Raw genomic sequence first — 7,321 nt, forward strand, 5'->3', positions numbered from 1 at the left:
CAGTAAACTATCGCAAGAACAAAAAACCAAACGCCGCATATTCTCACTCATAGGTGGGAATTGAACAATGAGAACACATGGACACAGGAAGGGGAACATCACACTTCGGGGACTGTTGTGGGGTGGGGGCAGGGGGGAGGGATAGCATTGGGAGATATACCTAATGCTAGATGACGAGTTAGTGGGTGCAGCGCACCAGCATGGCACATGTATACATATGTAACTAACCTGCACATTGTGCACACGTACCATAAAACCTAAAGTATAATAATAATAATAATAAAATATATTTTTGTTCTATATAATTTCTTACCCATTTTTGTTTGCTTCTTTTTCTTTTGAATAATAGTTTCATTCTTTCATTTTTTTCTTATTTTGAGGGAAAAGATAGATGATAGATAGACACAATGCATATTTGAAAAAGTACATTCTATTTGTACTTACTATTAAAGTAATTAATATTAAAAGGTAAAGAATATAAGTAGAATAAACTTTTCTACAATTATTCACATCTAAGTAATATTATAGTTTATACTGAATCATTTCTTAAACAGTTTGAGGAAATTAGCACAATATTACCTATCTTCTCCCCTACCTGCTTTTCATACTTTTCAAAATCAGTTGCGATATTAGATCCAGATTACTTTTTTTTTTTTTTTTGAGATGGAGTCTGGCTCTGTCGCCAGGCTGGAGTGCAGTGGCGTGATCTCAACTCACTGTAACCTCTGCCTCCCGAGGTCAAGTGATTCTCCTGCCTCAGCCTCCCAAGTAGCTGGAACTACAGGTGCGTGCCACCACACCCAGCTAATTTTTGTATTTTTAGTAGAGATGGGGTTTAAAAACTGTTTCCCATAATGCATTTTTCAAGAACTATACTTGAAATTTTTGCTCTTTATAAAACAATATTTGAAATAATTACTTAGATATAACTGTGTTTTACTATGCTTTAATTCTCTCCACTTTTCTATTACAAATACCCAATATTGACTTTTAATTTTGATATTTTTAACTAACTAAATTTTTTAGTTGTTTTCAGCATAGATATGAAGGACAGAATTCCAGAGCACTGGCAAATCTAAAAATTTCCGACAATTTTATTGAGCATAGGATTCATTGATCAGAATGAGTTTTTCTTAAAACATCACATCCTGGGTTTTTATGCCACAAAATAGATATTTTAGATAAAAATTTGCCTGAAAGTAATTTTTTAGAAAGCAGAGTTTTTTTATTTTTTTTTTCTGCTATGGAATTTTTAGTTTCCTCATCATCTTTCCTTATTTCAGCTAGCTTCACTCTTGTGACTGCCTATCAAGCAACTAAATGCCTTTACGTGTCAATCTATTTGATTTCCAAACACATTTGAAGTCTTACAGAAAATACTTCAATAAATAAAAATAAATAACATATGTCAGAATAAAATTGCAATAAAGTTGTATTTCCAGTCCTCTATAAGACCAAAACACTGGGATTAATAAGAATGATTGAATCATCTAATATTTTATCTATAGATGTTTACCGTTATACAATTATGAAACTTTAGCAGAAACAGAGACCTAACTCATAAATCTATGTTTATTACATTTTATTGTGTATATTTAAGGTGTACAACATGATATTTTGATATACATATACATAGTGAATTATGTAGTATATTCAAGCATATTAGCATATCCATCACCTCACATAGTTGGCACTTTTTTATGGTAGGAGCAACTAAAATCTACTCTCTTCGCAAATTTTCAGTGCATACTACAATATTAACTATAATCCTCATGCTATATATGCATTAGATCCTGCACTTATTCATCCTACACAGCTGCAAGTTTATACCTTTGGACTTACCTATCCTATCTCCTAGTAACCCTCACTCCCCTAGTAACCACTGTTCTACTATCTTAAACTTATATTTTAAAGTAAACTTATATTTTAAAGTGTAATGTTGAAACACTTTAGAAATCTGTTTCTTTCTCTTCAAGAAAATACACATGAAGATTTCGGAGGAAAATAATTCCCTATGTTTAATTACAATTAGAGTATCAGGTTGGGTGCAGTGACTCATACCTGTAATCCCTGCACTCCAGGAGGCTGAGGCTGGAGGATAGCTTGAGCCCAGGGGTTTGAGACCAACCTGAGCAAGAAAGAAAGACTCCATCTCTACAAAAAATATAAACATTAACTGGAATAGTGGAGTGGGCCTGTAGTTCTAGCTACTCAGGAGGCTGAGGTGGGGGAATCACCTGAGCTTGGGAAGTAGAGGTTGCAGTGAACTGTGATCATGCCACTGCACTCCAGCCTCGGTAACAATGTGAAACCCTGTCTCAAAAAAAAAAAAAAAAAAAGGGAATCTCAATGACAATTAGGTAATTCCCACCTCAGAAACAAAGTCATCCCTCTTAATTTTACTCAGGCAATAAAGCAACTCAGTCAAGGACGGCTCAGTGCTTTTGCACAAGGCATGCTTGTGTGGAAACCTGTCTTCAACCAGTCTGGCCCCACTGAGTTTGTGTTCCGTGTGTTCACCACAGTCCCTGAATTTCAGGTTCTTCTCTTCCTTCTCTTCCTCCTCTTCTACTTGATGATCCTCTGTGGCAACACAGCCATCATCTGGGTTGTGTGCACACACAGCGTTCTCCGAACCCCAATGTATTTCTTTTTGTCCAACCTGTCCTTTGTAGAGATCTGCTGCACCACCGTTGTGGTGCCCTTGATGCTTTCCAACATTTTGGGGGCCCAGAAGCCCATTCCATAGGCTGGATGTGGGGCCCAAATGTTCTTCTTTCTCACACTTGGTGGTGCTGACTGTTTCCTCTTGGCGATCATGGCCTATGACCACTATGTGGCCATCTGCCACCCTTTGCACTACACCCTCATCATGACCTGCAAGCTGTGCGTGCAGATGCTGGGCGGCGCCGTGGGCCTGGCCCTCTTCCTCTCCCTGCAGCTCACCGCCTTAATCTTCACCTTGCCCTTCTGCGGCCACCACCAGGAAATTAACCACTTCCTCTGTAATGTACCTCCCGTCCTGCGCCTGGCCTGCGCTGCCATCTGCGTGCACCAGGCTGTCCTCTATGTCGTGAGCATCCTCGTGCTGACCGTCCCCTTCTTGCTCATCTGCATCTCCTACGTGTTCATCACCTGTGCCATCCTGCGCATCCGTTCTGCTGAGGGCCGCCGCCGGGCCTTCTCCACCTGCTGCTCCCACCTCACCGTGGTCCTGCTGCAGTATGGCTGCTGTACCTTGGCATACTTGCGTTCCCAGTCCAGCTCCTCTGCAGATGAGGACCGCCAGTTTGCCCTTGTTTACACCTTTATCACACCATTACTCAACCCTTTGATTTACACCCTTAGGAACAAGGATGTCAAAGGTGCCCTGAAAAAAGTGCTCAGTACCAAAGGGACATCTGAGTCCTTCTGAAGGCTCCAAGAGACTGAAAGGGGCACCTGGGCATGGGACAATGGTAAAACTCTTCCATCCAAATGCTAGATTTGCCTTTATTGTATCAGAATTTGGACTTTCATTAATTCTCTGTGCCTGATGCACTTAGTTGCTACAGATCATTCTTATTTTTAAAAAAGGTCTCCCAAAACCTTAAAACTCCAAAAAGTGTAGACTGCTATCATTCATTTAACTCCAAATTTATAATTTTACCTTTCCTCTAAAGCAATATAAAGGGAAAAATTTATTTTAAGAAATTGGCTCATGTGACTGTGGCGGTGAAAGCAAAGAGGGGCCAGGTGTTGTGGCTCACACCTGTAATCAGCACTTTGGGAGGCCAAGGTGGGCGGATCACTTGAGCCCAGGAATTTGAGACCAGCCTGAGCAACATGGTGAAACCCCATCTCTACAAAAAAATATATAAAAAGTAGCTGGGCATGGTGGCACATGCCTGTATTCCCAGCTACTTGGGAAGCTAAGGTGGGAGATCACTTGAGCCTAGGAAGTTGAGGCTGCAGTGAGCTGGGATCGCACTACTGCACTCCAGCCTGGGCAACAGAGTGAGACCTTCTCTAAAGTAAATAAATAAAAGCAAAGAGGAATTGTGGGAGTCGGTCCTATTGTCCTATAAGGCAGTTACCTCAGGGGATGCCATTAGAGAAAAAGTAGAGTTAATCTCAGTCAAGGGTGAAGTGGCTGCTTTACTGGCAAAAGACTCACCAGAATTCAGGGGTTCTATATTCCCAGCTTCATCAGAATCCTCTCATATGTCCCCATTTCAATTTTCTAGAGCCCATTTCTTCTCAATTCATGCCCTCACTTTAACAGTACACATCTTACAAGGATGGGAATTCGATATGCATTGTAAATCACCAATTCACAGCATGAGATTCTGCATTTGGTTATCAGAAACCTCAGTTTTACCACTACAGGAGATATGGGTCACTTTGAGGACAGACATACAAGTTTTTACACCATTTATGCAGTGCTTGAGCTTAGAATTTGAGCTCCTAAACTCATCCTTTCTTTTCCACTTGGTCTAGTGAAATTATGTAATAGAAGCAGCCAGTCAATTTCATTATACTCATTAGTTTGACAATAGTATGTGAAAGTATTATATGCACGTTCACCCAGAACTTTGCCTCTTATAAATATTTTATTGGATGTATCCAATAGTGATATTTTGCATATCCCTATTGCCACATCACACCATGGACTTTAGCATTATGGAGGGTAATTTGCTTACCCAAATCTACTGATTTAAATATTAATCTCATCTGAAAGATAATCTCACAGGAGTGTCTAGACTAGCAAAGATAACACATATAACTAGCCATCACAGCCCAGAAGATGACAAAGAATCTGATATAAGTTTAAATCTCAATGGTATTATGTTTCTTCTATACCAAACTCTAAGGAAAGGCTTGTAACAATAGTTAACTATAGAAATAGAAACTCATCAGCTGGGCATGGTGGCTCACGCCTGTAATCCCAGCATTTTGGGAGGTCATGGTAGGAGTATCACATGAGGTCAGGAGTTCAAGACCAGCCTGGCCAACATGGTAAAACCCTGTCTCTACTAAATATACAAAAATTAGCCGGGCACAGTGGCGTGCGCCTGCAGTCCCAGCTACTTGGGAGGCTGAGGCAGGAGAATCGCTTGAACCAAGGAGGCGGAGGTTGCAGTGAGCTGAGATTGTGCCATTGCACTCCAGCCTGGGCAACAGAGCAAGACTGTATTTCAAAAAAAAAAAAAAAAAAATGGGAAATAGAAACTCGTCATGTGAAATACTGCTTTGAAACATAAAGCCATCAACTGAGTCTTAAATACAATATATATTTAGTTTCAAGAAATTCTCATTCTTATTGTGTTTTAATTTTTTATTGATAAATAGTTGCATATATTTATGAGATACAGCATGGTCTTTTGAGATATGTATACAGTAATCCCCCCTTATCTAAAGGGGATACATTTCAAGATCCCCATTGAATGCACAAAACCATGGATAGACAGAGCCCTATATATGCTATGCTATGTTTCTTTCATACATATATACCTATGATAAAGTTTAATTTTAAATTAGGCACAAAAAAGGTTAACAACAATAACTAATAGCAAAACAGAACAGTTACAACAATATGCTAGCATTGCAACTGTTGCACTTTGGAGGCCATTATTAAGTAAAATAAGGGTCACTTGAACACAAGCACTGGGATACAGCAACAGTTGATCTTATACATGAGACAACTAACAAGTGACTACCAAGAAGGTAGCACGTACAGTGTGGATATGCTGGACAAAGGGATGATTGACATCCTGGATTGGGGAATTTCATCATGCTATTCAGAACAACATGCAATTTAAAACTTTTGAGTTATTTCTGGAATTTTCTATTTAATATTTTCAGACCTCAGTTGCCTATGGGTAACCGAAACCTCAGATAGCAAAACATGAAAAAGGGAAGACTATTGCATACAGTAGAAAGATTAAGTCAAGCTAGTTAACATATCCATCATCTCACCAACTTATTATTTTTTTGTGGTGAGGATGTTTAAAATCTATTCGTTTAGCAATTTTGAAATACATGGTACATTATTATTAATTGTGGTCACCATATACTACAATAGATCAATAAATCTTATTCTTCCAGTCTAACTGAAACTTTACACCCTTCGATCAAAATCTCCCTTTTCTCCATCCCTCCCCAGCTTCCAGACTCTGGTAACTGCCTTTTTTAGATTGATTCCATATCTTGGTTATTGTGGACAGTGCTGCAATGAACATGGGCCTGCAGACATCTCTTCAACATGCTGATTTTATTTCCTTTGTATATATACTAAGAAATGGGATCATTCTCATTAGTTTTAATCTTTAGAAAAATATTAAACCCTTAGTCTAATTAGTTATTGAAAGCAGTGTGTCATTGTTTAAATGAATAGATACTTGTCCTCCTAAGTATCTTCTAATTCTCCACTCACTTTCTTTAAGGTCCTAAAAAGTCACTGGGTTTTACTGCTGGATAGTCAGAGGGAAGTATTGGATAAAATCAGAAGAACAGAGTTGGTTCTATTTTTGTCAGACTTTTTGGGCACTTCACACAAATCAAGTAATTTCTCTGGATCTCAGTTTCTTCATAAAGATATCTGACAATAGGATTTTCAAAATCCTCATAATCAAATATGCATAATCAAATTTTAGTAGCTTGTTGTTTCAGACATGCTGACTTTCTTCCAGGTTCAAGTCCTTTACAAGTTCTATTACCTTTCCCCTTTGTTTGAACTGCTTTTCTCCATAATTTCATAGCTGTTTTTTTTTCTTAGTTTACAGATTTCATCACAAATGTCACCTCTTCAAAGAAGATGCTTTTCATGACCTCTTCTTCTAATCATTCTCTATCCCATTAACTTGTTGTATTTTCTCCATGGAGTTTATCACTGTCTGATAATATCTTATTTACTTATTTAACCTGTTGATTATCTGTTTCACTAGATATAAAGTGAATCTTGCCTGTTTCATTCATCTTTGTATCCCCAAAACTTAGAACAGTGATGGACACATCATATTACACATAAATATGTTTAATCATCAATCAATGGTGAACCAAACTCTAAATGGGTGAAACTTAAGATTGTGTAATTATCACCTAGAGTCATAGTCACATCTCAGAGAGTACATATCAAACATATGTTCCTTTGTAAAGATCTAATATACCAAGGAAAATGAGAAAAAGATAAATATAATAAGAACAAATATTTTTTAAATTAGCAGAATTTAATATGGCAAGATAATATCTGGGCAGGTACATGCTCAAAACCTATGAAATTTTTATGGTATGTTGAGTGAATATGTATGCTTTCTTCAAATTCTGGAAAACCATAATGAGG

General features: G+C 38.1%; 1 pseudogene; it reads left to right on the forward strand.

Moving 5' to 3' along the window:
- The first annotated feature begins 2,455 nt into the window (after positions 1–2,455).
- On the forward strand, positions 2,456–3,415 carry LOC100451249 (olfactory receptor 10Q1-like; annotated as a pseudogene).
- The last annotated feature ends 3,906 nt before the right edge of the window (positions 3,416–7,321 follow it).

The sequence above is a fragment of the Pongo abelii genome, chromosome 9 (assembly GCF_028885655.2).
Source record: "Pongo abelii isolate AG06213 chromosome 9, NHGRI_mPonAbe1-v2.0_pri, whole genome shotgun sequence".
NCBI lineage: Eukaryota > Metazoa > Chordata > Mammalia > Primates > Hominidae > Pongo > Pongo abelii.